Below are 27,875 nucleotides of genomic sequence, written 5' to 3' on the forward strand. Positions count from 1 at the left end.
TTGTAGAACCCAATCATACACGTTATGTTTTGGTGGCAACCGGTCAAGGGATAGAGTACAAGGTGTTTTCTGATTAATTTTTGTTGTATGATTTACTTTGTGATAGTATTGACACCAGGTACACAGAACAGGTGTTACCGGGTGCTTCAGAATAAATATACTGACATGAAATGCTATGAACTGGGTACAGTGTAACACAGTGTGGTGTAACGAAGTATAGTGATACAGGGTGCTGGATACTCGGGTCAGTGTTTACCAAGAGCAAAGTAGTGATACCAGGTGTTGTGTACTAAGTGTTCAATATTATTCAACATTTCAATATTTCTCTATACAGGTATATTATACTTGGGTATACAGAAATAAGATTTATTAATACTGAGCATTGTGTGTCAAGTGTCACGACCTTAGGTTGTAGCAAGTTATAAAGTGCTTAACATATTGAATATTTAGAGTTAGAATACTTCTTGTAAAAATTGAATGAGTTAGGATAATAAAGAAGCTGAGCTGTATGCTGATCTAAGTGAAATTAATGCTAAGAGAGAAAAATTGAGAGAAACATTAGACAAGCTGAAGTGGACGCCCCAGATTACGAGACCATAAGTAGTTCCAGGATCCGGGGTAGATGTTGGAGACAAACTATTAGATAATAGTTTGTATGAACTGACATCAAAGCCTTCCGGTAACTCTGACGCAGGGAATTAAGCAACTAATATAAGGGACACCTTTAATCATACAGATTACCCACGATGAAGTAACACGCTGTATGAAGATGATGAGCATAAGGGCTTGAGAGGAAACAGTAAAGCCACTAAATATGACTCAATGAGGAAAAGTACACTCAGACTGCCTTTTTTTCTAAGACGCGACCTACATCTGGGTTCTTTTGGTGTACTCCAAGTGCTACAACAGCGACAACAAGTGTGACCTGGACAAAAGGGCCAGGAAGTGGAAATGGTTCCCATATTTGTAATGCAGGGTACACAATGTAATGATAAAGAAGGTTCCTATGGCAAAACTATCATGAAACCAGCTACGTACGATGGAACCGAGTCTATAAAGCTCACTTTGAGGCATGCAGCGATATAAACATGTGGAATACGCGCCAGAAAAGTTTATATCTTGCAGCGCCATTGAGAGGACAAGCACAGACTGTCCTTGTTTATATGAAGGAAGGTACGGCTTGTACATATATGAATTTATGCAATGCATTAGAAGACCGTTTTGCACCAGCCAATCAAACAGAGCTCTATCGAGCAATGCTGAGAGATAAACGACAGAAGCTGTCCGAGACATTACCAGGGCTCGGTGAGAGTGATTAGACGCTTGGCTCACCTAGCTTACCCGACAGCACCTAGGGAAGTCACAGAGATGAATTGCCACGGATCAGTTTATTGATGCGTTGACAGATTTTGATAAGCGTTAACGCATTCAACAATCAAGACCTAAATCTCTGAATTATATGGTATATGTTTGGCGGCTGGAATTTAGGCTTTCTGTAGAGCCGAACGCCAACGTCGGCATGATGTCGGTGATGCACGGGGGATGCACTAGAGATCAGGGACCTTATTCACAAAGCATCCGTTAGATAACGGGTCCGTTAACTTTACGGAGACTATGACGGTTGTGACCGTAAAAAACTAACGTGGTATTCACAAACGTCTCCGTTAACGTTCACTTTACGGGTGCGGTACTAACGGGTCCGTAAAGACAAATTCTATGTATCTGCAACTCTCATTGGTCGAATAAATCGATTGTTTTGTCACAGTGTTGTTTTTCTAAATATAATCTTAAAATGTATAATTGACAAGAAAATAAAAAAAAAAACAAAAGTCATTTGTTTCTTATTCATTCCTCCTTTTCTACTATGACGTAAGTTTCCAAGCAACGTGCGTTGACGTCATTTTTTCCGAAATTTTACGTCTTTGGGGTTAGACAACTTAGAAAATGGAAAAAGAAAGAAAAAGAAAACCGAGGTTCTTGGACCGAGAAGTCGACGTACTGATAAACAAAGTCAATGAAAAATCCGATGTGCTGTTCTCAAAATTTAGTGACACGATTTCTAACAAGAAAAAAAAAATTGCTTGGACGGAGGTTCAAAACTCGGTCAACCCTTCATCACTTGTCCCAAGAACAGTGGACGAGATTAAGGAAAAATGGGACGACGTGAAGAGAGTAACAAAGAAGCGTGCTGTAGAAGTCAGAAAGGTACCGTTGTCTATCTAAGTATGAAATTAAATTTGTTGTATGCACACCATGTAAATTTTATAAGCACAGTTCGGATCTGATGATTTTCATTGCATGGCATATTTATTACCACTAGTTAAGTCTCTCTCTCTCTCTCTCTCTCTCTCTCTCTCTCTCTCTCTCTCTCTCTCTCTCATATATATAAGTGAGAGGTCATACATGTACATAGGTCTAGGGCCCGTTTTACAAAAGAACTTACGACTAAGACCAAAAACTTCAGATGATTCTTAAATTTTGCAAAGTTAATAATTCTCATTTAAATTGTTTGTACAATAATATCTTACCTCATTCCTTTTAAAGAGTTTAAAATATATATTATATAATGTTAATTAAATTAAAATGTTATATGAATAATTGAATTTGTGTGTATTTTCAGGAAAGTTTTATATCTATATAATGTAACAAAACAAGAAACATATTGAGGCAAGGTCAAAAATCGGCCGCAACCCAGTTCATTATTTGATGTTTACGCAGTATTTACAATGTATACATTAAAAGTTTAAAAGTAGAGTTTTTACTTTAATAAAAACACAACATATATGTGGGTTTCCTTGCTCTATCTTCGAGAAAAAAAGTAAAAAAAAAAACAAAACAAAAAAAAAAAAAAAACAAACAAACAAACCCAAAATACAAACTCCCTTTATATCCGCCACTCCATTTCTTCTGTAGCGGGAAAATTCTTGGCACATTGTAAAACACGCCTTATCCTCGTCTGTTAGAAATCTGTCTTTTAATAAATCAACAATTAACCATATTTTCGAACATTCTCCGTAAAAAAATGTTTATATAAATTAAACATGTGTACACGTCATAAATACGTACAAGTCCTGTTTAGAGAAAAAAAAAAGTATAATTGTTTATAAATTAATAACGCGGTCTTTGCTTTCGACTATGCCCAACACTTGTCCCCCTCAGCCATGTCAAAGTTTGTTAATCAGGATTGGATGAAATATTTACCCTATTGTTTAAAAAAAATTCTAGTTCATTGGTTATTATGCGTTTTTGTTAAACATTAAGACACTCATTTTAATATATTATTATTTGAATGTTAAATATTTTTTATATTTTATTATTATTTTTTTTTTTTGCCTGACGTCACGGCGTGAATCACTACTAAGGATCAATATTTCCACAGGAGTTCGCATATCTATCAATTTTGCCGAAATATCAGAGAGTCTCATAAATACTCGAATGTGAGAAATAAAATAAAGCAGCTACGTAATGAACCGAAGTAATCAATAAGAAATTTGGAAAGGAAAAATTACAGACATTGCTGTTAAGAAAAGAGACTCCAAAAGCACCAAGTTCCAATTATTTATTAAATTAAGATCAGATGCATTTCCACATAAATGTCATAACTGCGGAAAGCGTGGTCACAGAATTAAAGACCGCTTACTGGTAAAGCTTACGAAAACTAATTAGAGGATACAGAAACCCAAATTACAAGGTGAATCAAAGAATAGCACAGAGACTCAAACCAGGAAGAATACCAACTAAGTAGTATCTAGTACAACTGCGGTCAAACAAGGATAATAAAAAAAATCTGGCGTGTTCATCAAAACCTTGGTGAATCATTCATCATACAATCTGTTGGTTGATACCAAGGCAACCTCGATAATTTTAGATGATAGACTAATTGATGAAATAGAAAGTGAAGGGGATTGTAGAATAGAGCCTGTAAATCAAAGTATACCAGGTGCAGATGGAACACTCCTGAAGATTAAAGGAAGAGGAATTTTTCAATTCGACTTGGGGATAGTGAATTCAAATGCCATGCAGTAATAGCAGATATCAAAATTAATGGCATCCTGGATACAAAATATTTCCTTACATTGGCGTCGGAAGCAAATTGAAAGTGGGGGGGGGGGGGGGGCTAAGTGTGTAAAAAAATTAAACCATCAAAAAAAAATTAAAAGCAAACAAAAATTTAAAAAAGGGAATTTACATTTCTAAAACACGAAAATCCTATTTCGGGGGGGGGGGGGGGGGGGGGGGGGGGGTTAGGATAGGTTCGAACTTCAGTACCAAAATTTTTTCCCAAACGCCACTACTTTACCCCATTTTTACTCTTTTTTAAACCTATACTGCGTAAATTCTGTGGAAAGTGGGGGGGGGGTTAAACCTTTAATATGTTCATCTTTGCAAGGAATTGAGGGGCTAAACCCCCCTCCCCCCGGTTCCGACGCCTATGCCTTAAGTCTAAGAAGGACATTTATAGAGATAATATTCAATATCAAAGTCCATAAAACAATACAAAATAGGAGCAGAGCAAACATGGACCTCTGAAACATCAGAGGTAGGATCAGGTTGCATGGAGGAGTGAGCATCCCCTTCCGATCGACCGGGTACATCCGCCGTGTGCTCCTTGTCATAATCGGGAAATAACGGAAAATCCGTCGTCAATTTAATGTATAAGTAATGGACTAACAAGTAGTATGAAAAATGTCAGTCAGCATTTGACTTAATGATAAATTGTATTTGCTGACAATGCCGTTGTATCGACCATAGAACTTACGAAATGATGACTTTAAACGAGACTGTTGATATTTTTCTTTCAACAACTTTCTTGTCAATAATTTACCTCGTTTTAGAAATTGTTCATACGTAGACCATGCTCTTGCTTATCGTATTAACTGAGATATATACACTTCGTATGCAGGTGATGAAGGTATACGAGGGGCGTTCAATAAATAATGTCAATGGGACTCAGAAAGAAGCAAACGACGCTTTTCAATGATTTAGTCTTCATGATTTTACTTATTAATCTCTTTTAATTCAAACACATGTCCGTAACATTTTTTATCCAATTTCTGATTGTTTTTAGAACTCATTTTTGGGTATGACCCTTAGTATACTGGAAAATGGCAGATCCAATGATTTCCTGGACTTGTTTTTTTTTTCCTTCTGAAAGGTGTTTTTTTTCAAGTTTGGAAATAGAAACAAGTCAAAAGGTCAAAGATCTGGCAATTGTTGTTAATGTGAAAAAACATTAACTTTCTGTTTATCCCGAAAACTCCTTTACTCTTTAGGGCATGCGGGTTTGAACGCTGTCATGAAGAAAATCAAGGTAGTGGATTCCTTATACTGGGTCCTTCCTCTAATAAGCCTTTCGATTTCTTTGCAAAAAAACTGCTTTCTAGACACCTCCAGATATAAACTGTCTCCCCGAATACGAATTTGAACAACAATACCACTAATATTTAAGAAAATTGCATATAAATCTGTCTTTGTGCTCTTGCAAACCTTTGCTCTTGACAGACCTTCGCCGTTTTTATCAAGTACATCTTATGTTAAATTTTGTTTTAATGGTTTTAAGCAATAGATTCATGTTCCAATATCTGTTTGAATATAAAACAAACGTTGATTACTACAATTACTGATATTTTAAAATAATTGTTAATACTTTTGTACATGCTGTCGTTTTCACTCATTTTTCAAAATACAGGGTGACCTTAGAGTACCAAGCTTAATTACTGTCAAACGTTTATTAAAACAGTGTACAATACTCCCGATATGATGTCTATAAAATTTGCTATGTGTCTTAAAGTCAATCATACAACATCAAATATTATTTGCTGAAATTTGGCATACAGTACATAAGTTGTTATAATTTTTGTTGGCAAGGAGGGTACCCATTTTTGATGCCCATTATATAATTTTTTATTATTGAAATCCACCTGCTCATTTTTCTATAAAACAGGCATCGGTTGCTGTAAATGTCACATATTTCAGTGAATATTTCTTTGGGATTTTTAACAAGTTTTACAGCAGCTTTAATGTAGCTTTTATTTTCACTCTAGTTTAATGATTCTTTACCATTCATTTAGAATGCAGTATCTCGAATAGCCCTTGTTTCCCAGCTTCTAACGATAAAACTATGTGTTGAAAAGTGGTCACATAAACTGTTATAAATTCATTAAAGATTCAATAATGAGAGAAAGTCAAGCTTTATGTCATATGACTACTATGTTGTATGTCATCGAGCTAACGACATTATTTATTGAATGTCCCTCGTATTGCTACATAAGTAGGGGAAGTTGACGATAGAAAAGTTAAAGTCATTTAACTTTATCATACAGTTTGGTTGTTAGATTAACATTAACGTTCTTTTCAAGTAAAATATTCACATATGAAACAGATGTGTCAAAAGCTGCGGTATCTTTTATCTCAAGCTATCCAGGAAATATCGTTTCGACGTAGGAATGAAAATTACTATTGATAATTGACAATACGTCGTCGACATATGTAAATGTCTAATTGAAGGCCACAGCATTTTCTTCTTCTTTTCACGCATAAGATTTTGCACAAATTCTGCTTCATATGAATAAAAAAATATGTCTGCTAGTAACGGAGCGCAATGGTGCCCATGGGAATTCTAATAGATTGCTGGAAGACCTGGTCTCAAAAACCACATAGATACGAGGACTGTTCATTAAATGATGTCCTCGGTGCTCGGAAAGAAGCAAAAGACGCTTATCAATAATTTAATCTTTATGATTTCACCTATTAATCTCTTTTTATTACAACACATGTCCGTAAAATTTTTATCCAATTTCTTATTGTTTTTAGAACTCATTTTTTGGGTATGACCCTTAGTATACTGGAAAATGGCAGATCAAATGATTTCCTGGACTTGTTTCTTCCTTTTGAAAGGTGTTTTTCAAGTTTGGAAATAGAAACATGCCAAAAGGTCAAAGATATGGCGAATAATGTTAATGTGAAAAAACATTAACTTTCTGTTTATCAACTTAAAGATTTTAAATTGTCAAAAAGTTCTTTGGAATTTTTTAGTATCCACATCTGATTCACACCACTTCTTGAATATATTGTTGCACAGTACTCTTGATTTTTTTCCTTCACTACTGTCAATATCTTAGTGAGGAGTAACGAAAGAGGCTTGGTTGAACATTTACTGAAACCTGCAATGTGTCTTTGTTTGTAAGGATTCTTATGAAGTTTCGGAATCCAATATATATAGGGTAGTTTAAATTTATTTTGGCTCTGTGGAATATTAAAAATACTATTCAAAACCGAGACATGATTTTGAAAAAGTTCTTCCTTAGAAAGGGAAGTATGAGTATAAGTAGGATTAAGTTCTTCTAAAATACAATTTATATAGAATACAATTTATATAATGAGCCTTACAGACGAAGACAATGTTGTTATCTTCTTTGTCGGCAGGGACCAGTACGTACTGATCATGTAATCTATTTAATTCTTTTTTCACTTCTGGATTATTGAACACAGAAGAATAGATGGTTTTAATATTGCCCCTCAATCTTTTTATACGCGACTTTAACATGGATCTGATACATTTCATCCAATCAGACAAAGTGTCAACGTCTTTTTTTTTTCATATATGGTCCATCGTGTGGCGTAATTTTCAACAGAATCCATAAAATTTATGAAATTCCAACGCCAGTTGAAGGATCAGTATTCCCTATATTTAGGACCTTTTAAAATAAGTGATTTAAGGTCAAGATCTAGTAAATAACTTGAAACTAATTTTTTGGTGCTGGATCCATTATGACGTCATAATCAATTTTAACTTTCTTTTTCCCGTACTTTACGGCTTTAGCAGAAATATATAGAAAATAGGGTATTTTCATGTCATTCAATTTGAAATCATATGAAAAGTAAACCGGATACCTATATTAAATTTGATATTGATTTAAAGAAGAGACCATGAACATACTAATTACCATTTTCTGAGAGACTGTAGGCTATCTTGATACATTTTCTTTGCCGAATACGAAAAAAACTCCCATATTCATGACTGTTTTTCTTAATTTTTCATTGAAAATGACAGTTTAAAATACAATTTTTCATCTTGTTTACCTACAAGTGATGCCCTGAAACACCTTATTGGACCAAGCTAAAGTTGTAAAGCATCAATAAAGGAATTCATTTCTCAAGTTTGATAAATCTGTGGGCACCTTTCATTTACTAGATCTTGACCTTAAGGTCCTCATTATTAACAATATTTACGTCATCTGTAATAACGTGTCCAGCAGGACAATAGTTATAAGGCGAAGAAGAACATGAACACGATGGAGGATTATATTTCAGATACTCGGTATCCAGGCCATGTAAAGTTTTTTTGTAATTGAAAAGTTTGGAAGCAATGGTCGATGTATATTTGTAGGAAATACAAGGTGTAGTCTTTAAGTTGTAATATGGTGGAATACAAGACTGGACCCTTTTGTGCTTAAGAATATTACTTATATTAACCGCGTCGATTCCTTTGGCATATTGAAGTTTAAGGAAAAGACGGATTGTTTTAGCTGCATTTTCTTCAGTAAAACGTGCGGGTTTAAAAAGCTTAATGATTTGAAATATTGCAGAGGTATCCAGCATATGAAATAATTCAATTATCTTGATGTTTAGCTCTTTTTAAAAAGTTATTGAATAAATAAATAATGAAAATTTTCTGCATTTATAATTTTAATATTAAATTTGAGTAAAATACTTTGAGTTTTTAGAATTTTACTTTAAACATCCAAAATATCAAATTCCAAACCCGATTTGATTTTGAATATCAGGTCAATATTTTAACTATTTAAAAGCTCTTTTGCTTGATCAAAATAGTTTCTAAAAAACCAGTAGTTTAAAAATGCAAACCAGGTTTGAAATTTGATATTTTGCCGGGATGTTTGAAGGAAAAGACCAAAACCCCAAAATGTAAAAAGTGTTTTAGAATATTTAACATTTGAGTGTTTGAATCAAAGTTCTCAAAAATCTAGAACGTTTTGAATGTAGTAGTTTTGAAGTTAATTCTAAATAATCAAAAAACAAAATAGGCTACTAAATTTAAGATGGTTAGATACATGTATAAACTTTCTGAACAAACTATAGATTAAAAATTCAAAAGTTCGAAAATCAAAAATCGTTTTTGAAATTTGATTTTTGATCATTTAAGGTAAAAATAGAACATTAAAATTTTAAAACTTGATTCAAAAATTGAAAATTTAGACTTTTGAACTAAAGTATTAAAATTCAACATGCCAAATAAGTATGAGTTTTTGAAATTTGAATAAATATATTCACATTCTAAAACTCGAAATAATTTGAATTGTTAAGGGTTACACGGACCCTTGGACACTCTGTAATAACTTAATGAAAAAATCTCAGATTTGATGCTTTTAGTAATGTTCCCAATCTCAGTTCAAGCTTCTTGATGGAAAACTGTGTATTCGATATCATGATAAGCTATCCAAAGTTTTATGTCTTAGCATCTTCGTGATAATGTAATGTTTTCTGTCATTTATATCTCTCAGTTGATTTATACGCAAGAGCATGCTCTACGTATGTACAAATTTTTTCAAACAAGGTAAATTATTGACAAATAAGTTGATAAACAAGGATATCAACAGTCTCGTTTTAAGTCATCATTTCGTAAGTTTTATGGTTAATACAATGACCTTGTCAGCAAATACAATTTATCATTGAGTCATATGCTTACTGACTTTTTCATACTAATTGTTAGTCCATTATTTATTCATTGAATTGACGACGGATTTTCCCGTGGTTTCCCGATCATGACAAGGAGCACACGGCTGGTATGACCGGTCAACAGGGGATGCTCACTCCTGCATGTAACCTGATTCCACTTTTGTTGTTTTGGAGGTCAGTGTTTCCTTTGCTCCAATTTTGTATTGTTTAATGGACTTTTGAGCTTGGATTTTGTTCGTTATCTCCATATAAACTTTAAGTTTGAAACAGATTTTAAAGTGTTTAGTTCTAAACTTAAAACTTTCTTTGAAAATAAATATGTTCTGAACTCAATCTGATTAAAATCAGATCCTTTGATCCGCTCCCGTAGATCGCTACACAAAAGCGTAGCGATCTACGGGAGCGGATCAAAGGATCTGATTTTAATCAGATTGGTTCTGAACTCCAACACATTAACACTACTCAATGCGGTAAGCTATTATTTTATAGTACATTATTCAAATGAATTATGATGCTGAGAAACTGGAAATCCAACCATACTTGTGTTTTCCACTTCATAAGAATTTACTTTCTTATCTTCCTAAATAAAGAAAGAGAAAATAGATTATGTTTCCATAATTGTAAAACTATTGTTGTAGATGAAAAACACTTTTTACTTGATTGTCCTATGTATGAAGAAGTCAGAAAAAAGCATTCAAAGTTACTAGATCTTAATACCTCATTCTTGTTTGCTTACGAACAATTTCCTAAACGAGGCATGTCGAAGATTAAAGAATATATCAGCGATGCCGTTTGAAGTCACCAATGTAAATTCTGTGGTCGATACAATGGCCAAGTCAACATAGTAAGTCGAATATTGACAGACGTTTTTCATACGTTTGGTCATAATTCACACACTGAATGTCTACATATTTTATTGTTTAGGTACCCGATCATATTAAGGAGTACACTGTAGGCGTGACCAGTTGAAGGAAGGCTTATTTCTTTGGTACTTGATCCCTTTCAGAGATCGAAGTTCGCCTGACTCATTTTTTTTAATTGCAAGTAATTTAAAGTTGATATTAAAATACTTCAGTTTCTGATTGGTGGAGACCGGTCCTTTGGATAAGATTGTATAAACCGAGGTCCCGTGTCGCAGTGGGTGCTGGCACGAAAAAGATCCCTCCCTGCTCAATGGCCCTACGTGCTGAGTATTGGGCAAAATTTGCAGCATTCCACTGGCAAGTCTCTATATGAGTGAAAATTTCTCGAGAGGGACGTTAAACAATATACAATCAATCAGTTTCTGATTGACATTATATACTGAAAGGAAAAAGAAACGCAGGGTAGCATAATATTCGAAAAAAAATAAGCGCATGACCGAAAATTACGAAAATTGGTCAGATGAGAAATTTGGTTGTTATTATGCACCAAAATTAGTCTTCAGAATTACTCAACCGTAAAATGTATGACGTCACGTAGGAAAACGCTAAAAAGCCCAAAACTCATGCAATTTGATGACGACGAGTTTGCCAACAAATCTTAATGCACTATGTATTTGATGCACCTGAGGTATACACATTGTTTTTCAATATTTAGAGACGATATGCATTTTTTTGCAATCTTGGTACAGTTTACGTAAGTTTCATGGGGTCTGGTTTTCGAATTGCCTAATTATTGAAAAAGGCAACAATGGGTAACTAAGCAGTTTCTTGTAAAATTTCCCCCATAAAACTTCTTACCCGTTGTCAGAGATGGCCTGGAATGGTTTTCAATCAACCGTGACGATGACTTTAACGCGAATTATTATGCTTCCTGTCAGTTTGTCTCTATATAACCCATACCCTACTATTCTCGCATAGTGGTCTAAGGATTTATATAGCGTAAGCATACTATGCCGAAATAGTGCACGGCTTTATTTACTGAATAAAATTCTTCCATGCATATGCCGGGGATCGCACTCACGACCATGTGATTGTCAGTCCGATGCCTTATCGATTACGCCATAGAGACGATCACTAATTGGTATCATTTTATTAAATATATAAACTTAATTTATACATTTGACACAAGAAGGAGAAAATAGACAAATATTATTTGAAAACAGTTATATTATTCTAAGGAACTTTAGATTAATGTGTACAACAAACTTTCAAACTAATTACATACAGATCGTTAGATGAACTGATTTTATAGGGTCATTAAAACGCTTTTTTATATGACGCTTGATTGAAGGATGTAAAAGAAAATTATCAATGAGAATCGACGTCTGCAAACAAATAAGGCTTACGAACAAAACAGAAAATAAAGATGTGTTGCTTTGGGACAGAAAATCCCGACTTATTTAGAGAAAATACTAGTAACCAAAATAACTAAGCATGCAAACAATTTTAGCATGAATATTTTGAATTAGTTCTTGAAGGTGCGCTGTTTAAGCACCGATATTTTCAGGAAAAGTCAAATAGATTGCCGCATAAATAATTACAACAGTCAGCATAATAATAACAATAGTGTTGCATTATGCATGTACTATGCCTAAATAGTAGGCAGGGTTTGACACATAGTGCACTCGCCTCCGGCTCGTGCACCATGTGTCAAACCCTGCCTACTATTTAGGCATAGTACATGCATAATGCAACACTATTATATAAATAGAGTCATGTTATGAGAGGGCTATTCGTCCCGCCATCCCTTAAATTGCCCCCTTACCACCACAAAAACCGCCATTTATACGGTAGACTATGAATATCATTACATTCACGCAAAAAATGAAAGAAAACAATTCCGTAATTTGGTTTTTTTGAGCCGGTCAACATACCGTTGTGTTTCTCTCACTAGCGCATGCGCGCGTCCTATGACTAATTTTTGGCGTGGTTACCCGTGCCCAATATAGCCAGGGTTTGAAAATTAAACACTCTGATGAGTTTCATGCAAAGGAGAAATAAGGTTCTGACAGATGCGCGGGAGAGCCATTCAAGATATTGAGAGTTTTCAATTTTCACTTTTTGGGGGTATCGTCACATGAGCTTCAATAACTCATGAATTATTAGACAAAATCAAATGAGATTTTGGTTATATCTTTTTGAAAGATGGTTTTAAAATTAAGATATGAATACTGAAAAAAAAATAAAGGAAATATAAAGTTAATGCACCTCAAAAGTTTACCCCACGTTTCTTTTTCCTTTCAGTATATTATGGGGGTGTTTGTTTGTTTGTTTGGGGACCATGACTTTCAACAATCTGCTCGAATTTTTTAAACCAAAACGCCCCGTTTTAGCAGAACTATTTTTTTTTATTCATATGAAGCAGAATTTTTTTTTTAAATCTTATACATGAGAAGACGAAAACAGTCTTACCTTGACCTTCAACTCGAGATTTAGATATATCGACCAAGTACATGTAAAATCAATTAATAATAGTTATTCACTTAAATTTTGGAGAATTTGAAATCACAAGGTAGTATCAAAATCAACGTCTTAATTAATTCGACTTTTCAATTTTATACACAATCATTCCCCACAATAAATTAAAGTCCAGGCTTTTCGATATCATTGACAGCTGCTTTTTCAATAAAAATGGAACTCATAAAATTACATACATAGACATTGGTCATTTGCAAAATTATTTTGTTAAAAAACATTCTGATTGTACACTCAGGTACTCTGAAGTCGACATCAAAAAGATGTTTGAGTTCCTGATTGGCAATATCTATGTTGTTTTGGGAGACCAGGTCTTCCAACAATCTATTGGAATTTCCATGGGTACAATTACCCCCGTTATTAGCAGACCTATTTTTTTAAAAATCTATATTAAGCTGAATTTTTGCAAAATCTTATGCGTAAAAAGCAGAAAACACTTGCTGTGGCCTTCAACTCGACATTTAGAATATTAGGGCTGGGTATTGGCCCGAGATTTCGTATTGCGATATATTGCGATATTTTAAACCGTATTGCGATATGTATTGCAATATTTTCAAGGTAATAAATATGGCATTTTCGTATTAAATTTACTTTAATTTACATGCAGAATGTACATAACTATGACAAGTAACCAACATGGAAAAAAGTCTTGTTGATTTCAGTTAAGTTATGCTCTGAAATGTTCCAACAAAACAACTTCTGACTTACTGTTTGGCTTAATAAGAAACTTTCATAAGTCCATTTTTATTTTTAATGACAAATTTCCTTAATCTAAGTATATTGCCAATATATCGATATTACAAAATCGTATTGCGATACGATATTCTTTGTCATTGTATTGCAATATATTGAAATATCGATATTATTGCCCAGCCCTAATTTAGATATATCGACGACGTATTGTCAATTAACAATTGTAATTTCCACTCATATGTCGATACGATGTATCCTAGTGAGCTTGAGATAAAAGATACCACAGAGTCTGACACATCTGTTTCATATTTGGATATTTTACATGAAAAAAGACGTTACTGGTAATATAATAACCAAACTCTATGATAAACGTGATGACTTTAACTTTTCTATCGCCAACTTCCCTTACTTATGCAGCAATATACCCCTACCTTAATAACCTGCATATTAGGGAGTTTATATCTCTTAGTTGATTTGATATGCAAGAGCATGCGCTACATATGCACAAAACGGTGTAAGTTATTGACAAACAAGTTGCTGAAACAAGAATATCAGCAGTCTCGTTTAAAGTAATCATTTCGTAAGTTCTATGGTCGATACAATGACCTTTTCAGCAAATACAATTTATCATTGAGTCAAATGCTGACTGACGTTTTTCATACTAATTGTTAGTCCATTATTTATACACTGAATTGACGACGGATTTTTCCGTTATTTTCCGATCAAAATAAGGAGCACATGGCGGGTGTGACCAGTCGGCAGGGGATGCTCACTCCTCTATGGCACCTGATCCCACCTCTGATGTTTTAGTGGTCTGTGTTTTCTCTGCTCCTATTTTTTTTTATTGTTTTATGGACTTTTAGTCTTGAAACTGTTCGTTATCTCCATATGTTTCATTCCATTCAATTGTTGACAATATCCCAGTGACTTGACAGTATAAGATTCCACAGAGTCTATTTTATATTTTAATATTTTATCAGAAAAAGGCATCAATGCTAATCTAACAACCAAGCTTGATAAACATAATGACTTTCACTTTTCAATCGTCAGCTTTCCTTACCTATGCAGCAATATACCCTTATCGTCTGCATGCGGGGTGTATCTCTCTCAGTTGATTTGATACTTAGTTACATGCTTTATGAATGAACAATTTCTAAAAGAAGCCAGTTATTCACATACGCTTTGATGAAACGAGAATATCAACAGTCTCTTCAAAAGTCATAATTTCGTAAATTTGTTGGTCGATACAATGATCTTGTTAGCAAATTCAATGTATCAGTTAGCCAAATGCTTTTTTTAATAATAATTGTAAAACCATTATTTACATATCGAAGATCGACGGGTTTTTCCATTATTTCCCGCTCACGAAAAGGGGCAACAGGGATGCTCACTCCTCCACGGCACCTGAATCCACCTCTGATGTTTTAGAGGTCCGTATTTGCTCTGCTCCTAAGTTTTATTGTTTGAATGGCATTTTGAGCCTGAAAACTTTGTAATCTCAATAAATTCGCTGGTGATCACAGAATAAGAGAGACTACATAAACAAAATGTAAGGGTTATTTGCGAGGCTCATTATTACCGGTATAACTACGTACCGGTACGTGTCCCTCCAATGACATCAAGGTAACACAGACTTGTGGGTAAATGCAACGCCACAGGAGCTCATAATACTATAAATATGGCTTGTGTGTAAAAATTTTTATACATGGCACTAATTAGATGTCTTTCAATTATATATGTCTGCATTCGAAAAATGATTTCAGCATCTTTCAAATAGTAATGTAACTCTGGCAGTCGTCTCACAGGCCAGTCATGTGTGAACAGTAAATGGAGAGAAATGTACCCTGGTGTTTTAATGGTTCCATAAATAGCATACAACAAATGCACATAAAGCATATGATTGAATGTTCAAATTTGGTCCTTTTTAAGCTTTTTAATATAAATTAAAAACAAGTTTAAGTCAGGTTTACAACCTTCCAGTAATTTCAATTAAAGGCAAAATTCTTGATCAATGTTCCACTTAAATGGTGACATAAAGATACGATAAACCTAGAGAAGACAAAGCACTCTGCATGGCCCCATTTCTGGACAGAAAGGAATGACTGTTGGGCTCCACTGAAGGCGCCTAACCGCAGGTGCAGCCTCCCGACACTAGCTCCGCTGTCCCGATCGTTCTCAGGGGCATAGGCTGCAGTTCCACATCTGACTACTGTCAAGGAACTTTATGAAGAATCAACAAGGGGTCGAAAGAAATTGAACAGAGATTTCAATCTATTTTGATAAATATCTATATTTGAAAAATTATGAAGACTTATAACATAACATCACATGATAGTTGGTGTGCATAAATTAACGGATACACTAGCGACAAAAATTACACAAAAACACACTTTCACTCTGCTTACAAAACAGTCGTCTTATTGCCACCATCGATGGCCAGTTTTATCATTTGGTAAATATACACAAATAACACCAAACTAATTAAATGTTATTGGTGCTTTTAAAGCGTTTGGCACATAACACAAAACTTCTTTTCTGATAAGGGTGTTAAATTTTAAATTAACAGACACACAGATTTTGCACGCACACTGCTCTCAGCAGGAACATCCGCCCCCTTCCGGTTCTTGGCCCACGTGGTCTATGGACGACGGAAGAAGTTCTATATCTGAAGCTGTCGTCAAGGATATCATAAAAAGTAATTTTCGTTATTTAGGGATTTTTTTTTATACCATGCAAGCATTTTAATCTATAAATAAAACTGTGGACCATTATATTTCAAATGTGAATTCCAAATGACATGCAAACATTGCTTCATCTTCATTCGACAATTCGCAACTAAATTCTGTGGACGATGCAATGACCTTGTTAATTAGGAAATACATTTATAAATTGAATGATTAGTGATATATTTATACAAATTGTTAAGCCATAATTTTTAACACTAAATTATCTACGGAATTGCTCTGAGCATCACAAAGAGTACCAAGCGGGCGTTGCCGGTTGACATGGGATGCTTACCTCTCCATGGCATCTGATCCCACTCCGATGTTTGTAGACACGTCTATGTTTGCTCCGATTCCAATTCGTATTCATCCAGTGGAATATTGAGATACTGTTCATGATATGCCATAAAACTGGTGTAGTTGTATCATCCCAAAATTAACATGGTTCTTTTAATTTAAAATAAATGACAAATAAACACCACCAGAGTGGTTTCATCCTATTTTATGTATAACCATTTTAATGCGTACATCTATATATATACACTAGTTCGTGATTTCTTACAATTCAGAAGAAAATTTTGTTTTCAAAGTTTGGGGCTTTATTCGTTCATACAGTACAGCTCACGAGTTTTCCGCATAAAACACGGGGCACCGTGGACCGAGAACCCACGCTTTAGCGTGGGCCTTGAAAATAGTCGGCACCTTTGAAGTAGCGGTTTCAGCGCTCCGTGTAGCACGGTGTGTCCACGGTGCACCACGGTGTGTCCACAGAGTGTTGCGGTGTGTCTCCACCGTGTCGCACGGAGTTTATGACCAAGAAATCTTACTATTTTTTAAACTCACGAACATGTGTTACAAATTATAGTTTTATTTTAATATCCGATGTCAGCTAGCTTTGTGTGGCTTTTTTTTCCCCTTGACGTCATTCCATTTTCCTCGCCTTAAAGTAATAAATAAATCGCCTAGCAGTGTCAAGACTGAATAATCCTATTTTTGCAACTCATTTTCAGATGCTTTTAATGCATCCAAAGTATGTTTTCGTGACAGGAAATCGCTTCAAACTTGAACGCACACAGCCAACTGGTCAGGTAACATGCCTTAGGCTGTTTATGGATTATAGTGAAGTCTGAGTCTATTAAATAAATATATTACGATTTTTAAATTTTATATTTTAACATAGATTATTATTTTATTTATTTGTTTTTTCATATAATTTTTAACTATGTCCAGGTGATGTCTTTGAAAAAAAAGAAGCTTATTTGATCGATTTATAGAAAATTGTTTTGAAAAAAAAAAATATTTTCAAGAGAATGGATAAAATTTCAAAACCTTCAAAAAGATCAGCAATTAAAAAAAATAAAAATCTTCGTTTAGTATTGAGATATGAAATTTATAGAGGTCTTTTCCTTTTTATAATAAAACAATGTTATTACATGACATGCGATTTTTTTAAATTAACATTGACTCCCTGACTTTCTTTAATATTAATTTAAAGAATTAAACTGTTAGGCTAGATGTGTTTTATTCAATTTCAATTTGATTTATTCAAATAAGTTTGAAAATTATAATAAACTCATAGCGCGCGGTGAGGCCCTGGGTGCCCTCTTTTGAGGAAAGGCGTTTGTTAAAGTTTTCATATTGTGTTAATTTTTTGATTATGTGGGGGGCGCCCGCATTTGTTTTTGTGCAATCAAACGTACCCGAATCCAAGCATTTGCAAGAAGAAACCACTGGACAATTAAAAGACAGACGGGGGATTTAAATATTTTCTTTATTTATTTATTGGGCAGGGGGAGGGGTGCCTGGATTGATCATTGATCCTTTGACATTCATTGATTTAGTTACTGTCCGCATTATTCTTTTGAAATAATGTACATTTTTTAGCTGATTCTCGAATCTGGATTTTCTGGAACCCCACCTGAAAGTGTTATTTTAATTCAAATATATGTAAAACTATGACCTTTTATATAATCATCATTGTCTAATGCATACTCCTGAAACAAAACTTTGATAGAAATTAATATCAATGTTCTTTCCAATTAGAGTATCGGTAGACGTTCACATGGATCTAGTTTCTTTTCAAATTAAAATGGGGGGGGGGTACGTGCGAATTAAATGTAGAACGATGAACACGTCCTTATTTATTTTACTTAAGTAGAACACACAATTTATACTGTCGTGTTTAGTTTGTACTCATTTTTATCTGTTTAGGAAAAAAAATTAATAAATTTAATTAAAGTAAACATAATAAATAAACTTAATAAATCGACATTTCATAACTTTGTTCGGTATCGAAACCAGTATCATGATTTTACAGTAACACTGTGCTTCTTATTCGTCAAAAATTATTCAAGTCGTTTAGTTGGTATCCAGCCGAATTACATAATCATTCAACATACAATCGTAAACTTGGTGAAGCACCTGTGTTTAAAAGAAATTGTCTGAGGCGATCCGAGTGTGTACGGTAGCGGGTAAAGAGAACAATAGGTGTCACTGCAGCATTACACAGAAGACCATTCGCCGGATTTCACTGGAAGTTAGTTACGCAACATTACGGCGACAGGTAGACTCTTCTTCAAAAAAGACTGAATTTGAGAAATTCAACACCAACACATCCGTAATATGCAATCTACAAACCTTCAACTTCTTCTTACATTAAATAAATATATTTTTTTAATATACCGACGTAAGAAAAAATTAACTATTAATGAAAAAAGAAGATTGATGTAAAAACCAACCGGGGAAAGGCACAAATTGTTTAAAGATGTAAGCAAAAATAAATATGAGAAGGGATACATTACATCCAAAGTTTTGTAAAAATTACTGATTCCTGATATTTTTTGTCAAGTCGTGATAGTGTGTGTGTGGTGGGGCAGTTGAGTGAGGAACTTGTTTGATTATCAAATCAAGTAAAAAATATTTCATAGTTTATTTCCTCAACTTTTTATCAGTAATTAAGAATAAAAATCAAACAAAATTTATATGCAGAATATTATGACAGTAAAAAAAAAAACAGCTGGAGTTTAAATATATTTTAAACTTTGCCTTGGTCGATATTGATTTTTTGGAGAGAGAGAGAGAGAGAGAAGACAGTAAAGAAAGAGAGGAGTGAGCGAAAGAGAGAGATGAATGGTTACTCAACACGGAAGATACTAGTAATGGGCACCTACAGTTAGCGAATAATCTTACTCTTATGAAAAGGAAAGATGTTAATGAAACATAAATCAAATTAATAATGATTACGGGTATAAATTGATCAAATGGACAAAGAAATTTGCATCATTCACAAAACTTGCACATTTTTATAAAATTCATATTTAAGTACCGGTGTACTATATACTTTTTCGTGTAACGTGTGTGTAAGGGGGGGGGGGGGGGTTATACATGTATGCTAGAGGGTTCGGAATAAATATTTTTGAGCACTGGTTCGACTGACTAATGACTTCCAATTTCACTACTTCGTAAAATAGTTTACCAGACAAGTCCACCCTCTACCTTTTTATTACGTTAACATCATAACACCCCCTACGCCTACCTCCTTTAATGAGATGAAATTTAATTTCAGCACATAAAATTAAATTAATCCCAATTCACCGATAGCTACAGGAGGAAATTGGAAGTTATGAAACATGTTATATTTTTGTTAAAATTGAATCATGATTAAAAAAATACTTTAAAATTAAGTTCAAAAACTAATAAATAGTGATCCAACCCCCTCGGCAAATTGAATGTGAATTTAAGAGAGAGAGAGAGAGAAGAAAAATATTGGAGAAAAATGGTGCATGTGCATCTACACTCGTCGGACTTCTATAGCATAATACATTTATTTAATATTTGTTAAGATGGGTTGTATAGGGAGTAACGTTGATGAACGGGATATATGGTGGACAATGCCTTTCTCAAAGAAGTGTTCAGATCCATGACCGATATATATATCTCAGTTGATTGACAGGTGGAGCACGTGGATGTAAATTAAGAAATTGGAAATTTAATTGTTTCGGGTTTTCAAGGTTAATTTTCACGATTTTGTTATCTGTTCAGAAATCCAGTTTTTACCGGTGAAGTAGTGTTCTACAGAAATCATTTAATAAATCTTGTTAAATTACACGTAAAATCGAACAAAATATGTAAATCGAATTTTCTTGATAGTGATAAATTAATAGTGAAGAATTACAAGTACGTTTAATTACATTAAAAAAATTTACCGGCAGACCGTGTATGTTCTTATCTGTAAATAAGCATTATTTTTTCACAATTCAAAAAGAATTGTTTCTACATATCTTGAACTAAGTATCGAAAATACAATCTGTTTATAATCTAAATATTTTTTAAGTTGCTGCAGCATGTATCGTTTACTCATTATTTGGTTTTTTTATGAATGAAAAGCAGTACATGTTGATGTCAATTCGACAACCATTGTGTTTTTATTACACACAGGCCAAAGACACTCGTTTTAAAAAGGTCATTATAAATCTCTACATATTGAAAGAGTTATTGCCACGATAAAATTATTTGAGAAAATTATTTTGAGAACTCTGAAGATTTAATAGCGTTTTCATATTTCAGGCAAACGGACTACTATTTAATCTTGAAAAAAAAAAAGGAAACTAAAGGTTTGTTTCATTAAATAGACTTAAAAGCAGAATTGCAAAATCGTTACCTATTCCTTCATCTAAAATTTACATGCATGTTTTAACTTCTAAACATTAAAAGCGATATATTTCTAACTTTCTTTAATAGACACGGTGTAACACGGGCACCGACACGGTGCAACACGGAGGGTATAATGGACGAGCTTCCTGGACACGGAGGGACACGGTGGACTTCTTGTATATTGAGAATATACACACACCGTGGCACACCGTGTACACGGTGTAACACAGAGCATTTCACGCGGTGTTTCTTCCACCGGGCGTTGCGGAAAACTCGTGAGCTGTACTGTACGTTTTATATATTAACTTTTTATAGCTTCAGATACTGTCTTATTATACAAATGGTGCATCCATGACTTTAAATTTCAATCATCACTTTGAGAGTCTAAACTACCTTTTTGAATGTTGCAGCAATCGCAAATAGAACTTCATTAGGTTTCGAAAAAATATTTCCATTCCATCCAACACAGCATCAATCAACGTTTGTTTGGTTGCACAGAAATTTTGGTCGTGAGCACACTTGGAAGAAGGGGGAGGGGAGCCATTCCTTAAATGCAAGGACTTTATTGTGGATTCGTGGTTTGATTTGTTCAGTTTTTAATGGTCACAAATACTGAATAGGCTTCCGTAATCCTTCCCGTTTCCGCCATAATTTAAATTTCTTCTTAAACAAGAGGCCCATGGGCCACAACACACGCCTGAGTAACAAACCCTACTGTCCTCATCAGGATGTTTTATTTTAAATTCCCCTCTTTACTATCTAGCTCTCTGGGTGCTTTGATTCATCAACATTGAAGCCAACATTTAATATCAGTACAATAAATATGGCCCTGCTGCTATGTATACATACATTCATTATGTGTAATTTAGATCTGAACATTATGTTGGTCCATCCCTAACTCAAAGACTCTGTTCTGAGAAAAACTTATTCAAAATATCTTAAATAAGTTTTGTTTCTGCATGTAACGTGCACCTGCAACTCTTTAATATAAAGATCACATTTCATATTGAGAGCCTGCCTCTTTTTATCCAGGAAACAAACTTCAAAGACATAAGAGTTCTGATAAAGAAAAATATTATTAAGCCTATTTAGATGAAGAAACTCCTGCAAATTAAGTTGTAACAACTTTATCTTGGTCCAATGTTATGCTTAGAATTCTTTGATATATTCTTAATTATACTATACAGTTGTCGCCCGCGTGGCGCAGTGGTTAGAGCGTCTGCTCTAGAGTAAGGAGTCAATCCTTACGTCGCGGGTTCGAATCCCACTGCGGGACGTGGAGACCGGTCCTTCAGATAAGACCGTATAAACCGAGGCCCCGTGTCGTAGTAGGTGCTGGCACGAAAAAGATCCCTCACTGCTCAAAGGCCTTGAGTGCCGAGCATAAGACAAAATTTGTAGCATTCCACCGGCAAGTGATGGCGTCTCCATATGAGTGAAAAATTCTCGAGAGGGACGATAAACAATATACACTCAATCAATCAATCATACAGTAAACTAAATACTCAAAAGTACCCTGAAAATAGGATGCAATGTTCAGAGGGTCGAAAGAACCCTCTATTTACACTGTTTTTGAACTTAGAAAAACTAATTTGGCATTAAATATGATGCATTAATTTTTCAATATATGAAGTTTGTCCTTTTTTATCCAGGAAAAATCTCATACAATGAAGTAATGATGAAGAAAAATTGCTTTTGCTTTCTCATGAGAAAATATTCAAACAGGGCTGCTTAAGGTTTCGTCAAAGATCAACATGTCTAAAAAATTATTTTTACAATAGCTCCAAAACTATGTGTGGTATAAAGTCGAAACGTTGACAGTTTATAAATATATCATTGATTTATATATAGAAAGTATCACTTGATGACAAATATTTTTAAAAAGATCTTTTTTTAAGAAAAATTGTATCAGAAAATGTGCATATTTAAAGAAAAATGCACCTGCTTAATTCTATACTTTTTGTGAAAACCATCATTGAAGAAATAATATATGTTTATCATTGAAGGGCAACTTGGACGTGAATGGTCTCTGAAAGGCTGTTATTGAAAGCATGACATGTATAAAGACAAGGCCCCTGTAGAATCCGCCATCTACACTGTACTTTCACTTTCAAGTCTTAACATTTGGACAAATTAAACAGGGAAAACAACTTTCCAGAGGCTATCCAAGACCAACTTGCCCTTCATTAATAAACATATTTTGTTTCTGCAATGAAGGTTTTCACTAAGAGCACAGAATTAATTAGGTGTATTTTTTTGAAAATATATGCATTTTAAAGAATTTTTCTCAATTTTTTTTTCCAAGTATTTCTTACATCAAGTGATACTTACTATCTGTTAATCAATGAAAAATTTATAAACTGTAAAAGTTTTAATTTTATACCTCACATAGTTTTGGAGCTATGGTAAAAATAAGTTTTTAGACATGTTGATCTTTGAGGAAACCTTAAAATTCATTTTATTTTCAAGTCTAATGGTGGATCAGTCTAACTACACAAAGATACCCTAAAATAAGGTTGCAGTGTGCATAGAGAGGTCCCTAACTGATGTTAAATGCTCACAATTAGGCCTATACATGTAGTTTTTTTTTTTTAATTCCATATGGTGTAGTTTCTCCCCATTTCCAAACTAAATATTAATTTGGGTATTATTTCACTTCAAATGTATTCAAACAAATAAATATATTAATCTTCCTTCACCAGCACTCATAAGTGAGCAAGAAAATTGTTAAAAATACTCAAATTTGAACAATAAACCAATATTTAACTTAAAGTCATTATAATAATAAATCTTTAATAATTTCATTTAATTTCTATTTTTAGTTAGCCACAAGCATACACAACATACATGCTAAAATGCAATCATACATGGCAAAAACACATAATAAATAACAGCGTTAAAATCAGAAGTGCTGACCATTAATGAAGTGTTATAAATGCATAGATAACTGCATACTGTAGGACAAATTATATATTCTGAACATACATTTTCAGCACAGTTATATAGATATGTCAACTTCACAGATTCATTTCTCCCTATCACAATATCCTGCTTCTGATTAATAAAACATTGTATCTACACTCTCCTATCCAGCACCTATGACACTTGATAATCAAACATAAAAAATATTGCCTTTGCCTCTTTGTTAATTAATAGTTAATATAGCAGTTAATTTGTTTTTATACTGTAAATAACCTTTTCTTTTCAAGGAATCTTTTATTCTATATTCATGTCTGAAATTATCTGTGACTGTTGTTTTTGTCACTGAGGAAACCTTCAAATCAATAAATAATTTACTTCAATAAATATTACAAGGAAATAAAGGTTGGAAACTTACAAATAATTTTTGTAGGTGAAAAAAGTTATACAAGTACAATATATTTACTAATGAGTATGAAAATAAGTATTTGGGGTCATGGGCAGCAATCAACTTATAATTATTAAATGTTTAGCTTATTCTAGTAAATAAATATTAATAATTTAATGAAAACTGAAATGAAGCAAAACATTTGCCAAAGGGTAATCAAGTCAAGTGATTCAAACTAATGACATTTGAACACATACATCTAAAAAAAAAAGTAAAATTTACAACTTTTCCAAACAAATCTATTCAGATATTCAAAATGATAAACAGAAACATGCAAATGAAATTATGTCAATGTTATTTGATCAGAGTCTTTAACATGCATAAAATAAATGGCTGGTATATGGTACAAATGTAAACATTATAAGTGACAGAGTGTGTAGTATGTTAACACATTACAGCACCTATGCAAGATTTCAGTGCTGTATATTGTCTTAGAATTTCGGAGGGTCTCTTGAAAAAAAAAAAAAACACTGTCTGTTCTCCAGCCTGGATTGAATTCCTTTGTAGCTGGTGAGTTATTTTTAAATCCTGCCTAGCGAGACCACCCACACCCTCAGCACGAACACCCTCCTTCCTTGTGCTCCGGTTCTACGGGGCCTGTGTCCTTCAGTTTAACCTCCGTCACTGAGGTCAAAGGTTAAGGAAACAAAAAATAAATAAAAAAAAGCAAAATACTACCAAAACAAATCTTTTACAACATGAAATGATGACCTTTTTTTCCAAAGGAATTGTTTTTTAAAAATCATTCTGAAATATTAAAAAGATTCTTCACTTTTTCTTTAAAAAGGAATCACCCAAACAAAAATAAAATGAGATGATAAATCTAATGCAATCAACTGAATATGATTATATGACAGGGATATTAAACATTTGACCTTTCAAATGATTCAGTAAGTGTTATCAAATTATGATTAATTCAAATCAGATACTATGATGGAAGAATAAAATGAATTCCCTTCCATTATCTTTAGAAGACTTCCTCCATCGAGTGGGGTGTTTTAATTTTGAATCAGTAATACTGGTAACAAAGAAGACGAAGAAGAAAGAACTAAAGTGTTGTGTTATAAAATAATTCCAGTAAATACTTTTTTATTTGTATGAAGTTTCTGAATATCTACATCATGCGTATCAGTTCCTCAATAAGTGTAATCAAGCAATCTATAACTCAGTATCTACCAATATTCAGTTACACTGCCATGCATACTGAAAATAAAGCAATTCATGCAAAAATGCAAACCACTATCTCAATGCAGAATTTTTTTTAATTCATCAATTATTTGTACTTTTTAAGAAGAAATGGAGATGCTTACCCTTGCTTGCTTACAAGGTATTATTTGAAGTCAAGAAACATTATCAACATTTTGTTGTAATTCTGAGACCTAGAATTATTGAGAACTTCAGGTGTTTTTTATCAGCATGTTCCCATTAATACAGTATCTGATACCTTAAAATGAAGGTATGTTTCAATACTTATTGCTGATAAATTTTTCACAAAGTCCTGTATGACATAAACTGAGATCACTGAAAGACTTAATGATCTTCTTAGCTACTTCCTGTCTCGACTAATTACTCCTTAAAGATTCCATCTCACTGTGAAAAAAAATTATTTTCAGCTAAATCAGAATTTGCAAATTTTCTTTCCCTCTCCCAAAGCAAGCAAAACTTTTAAATGCTCACTAAAAATACAATCAAACCTCGTTATCTCAAACTCAATGGACCAAAAGACCTTCATGATATATTTGGATTTGAGGTATTGAAGGGTAAATACAATGTACTTAATAATATGTGAATGGCACTTCAAAAACATTTTGACAATATCCACAGCATTTGAGATATCAGTGTTTGAGATACTGAAGTTTAAATGATTAGTCTACTGCAAATGCACTTGTATATACCTTTATGCATAAAAAACTTAAGTATTGAATGATACAAATTAATAAAAGCCTAATAATGTATTTACTGAAATACTAATATACTTAAAGATTAAATAGGATCCAAAATTATGTCTTGTAAACCTGACCAGACAATAAATACAAGCTAAAGGCTCCAAGCAGATTAACTCGAGAGAGCCACACTTACCATTCAGCATCCCTAACTGGGGCTGTCACGGGTAACCCAAATGACCGAGAACCGCGGAACAATCAATTCGGGTGGGGTTTGGTTCTGTTTTTCCAGAATTCGGTTTGGTTCTGATTTGTACAATAAAGTAGGTTTTACCATAAAACAGCGTCTTAAACAAAAGATTTGTTAGTGTGGATATATTTCGACCATTATTATAATAATAATATGTGATTTGAATCATTTGGTTCAATTATTTTTATAGTCAGGATACTACTTTAAACTAGTCATTATGTTACTGTTTGTTAGATTGAAAAAAAATTTAATAATTTAGTTGAATATAATTCAATTCTTGAGTTTTTATTCTATTAAATTTACTGTGTTTTCACTGTGTTTTTCTACTAAGCTAACTGTGAAATTGATTTTATACCATTTTCGTGTAAACTCGCGTGTAGAAATATACACGGAGAAATGTGCGATTACATGACGTCACAATAAGGCTACAGCGACGTTGGTAAAAGTATATCGATATCGAGCAGCGAAAAACTTCAAATATTGAGTATATTTTTGGTGCTTTCAAACACGTAAAATGTAAATATAAGGAATGTTTATAAGTTAAGTGTGAATTATTGGTGCTTGAATCACACAGACTTGCACGTAGACATATTTTTCATGAAGCGCTAGCTCGCTTCATGAAATATGCCTACGTGACAAGTCTGTGTGATTCACACACCAATAACTCACACAAAACTTAAAAACATTCCTTAATTATACACAGACTGAAAAAAACTGAAATCGAACCAAAAAAATTTAGAACCAACCCAACCGAAAGATTATGGAACAGTGACAGCCCTTTCCATAACATTAATCATTACAGGACATCGATAAAGAAAAAGGATACTCTCTCCTTTCTTTGTTTCTGTTTGTTCCATTCCTGGTAATGCTGCAGCGACTCGCCGGAACAACTGTATGTAAAATATATCCCATGTCATACTTCATCTCATTTACATGTTCACAAATAGACAAATAAGGAATAATCTTAGATTTTAAAATAGCTAATGAAATTCAATTTCTTGTTTTGGTTTTAGAATAAAAGTCTCAATAAGAAGAATATTCAACAATAAGATAGCAAGTTAAACAGAAATAAATTTAAGTACAGTGAAATATCAGTATTTCGAAGTTGAGGGGACCTGGACACGACTTCGAGATATCCGGGGGTTCGAGATATCCGAAGTTATCTTCCAAAGTCGAATCAACGATGTCCCGTTTTTTCGTTTATCTTCATGC

General features: G+C 33.6%; 1 long non-coding RNA gene across 2 annotated transcripts; it reads right to left on the reverse strand.

The window, feature by feature from the left end:
• Positions 1 to 1,106: 1,106 nt before the first annotated feature.
• On the reverse strand, positions 1,107 to 27,575 carry LOC134244360 (uncharacterized). 2 transcript variants are annotated; one of them, XR_009987211.1, is made up of 3 exons: positions 27,490 to 27,575; positions 24,532 to 25,154; positions 1,107 to 1,118 (listed from the first exon to the last, which is right to left on the reverse strand). It is a non-coding gene; the product is annotated as an uncharacterized LOC134244360 (long non-coding RNA). The 2 variants fall into 2 exon arrangements; XR_009987210.1 differs by lacking the exon at positions 1,107 to 1,118 and having other exon boundaries at positions 23,931 to 25,154.
• Positions 27,576 to 27,875: the final 300 nt, after the last annotated feature.

The sequence above is a fragment of the Saccostrea cucullata genome, unplaced genomic scaffold (genome assembly GCF_032062105.1).
Source record: "Saccostrea cucullata isolate Sc308-1 unplaced genomic scaffold, CSIRO_AGI_Scuc_v1 ctg2412, whole genome shotgun sequence".
In the NCBI taxonomy this organism is placed as follows: domain Eukaryota; kingdom Metazoa; phylum Mollusca; class Bivalvia; order Ostreida; family Ostreidae; genus Saccostrea; species Saccostrea cuccullata.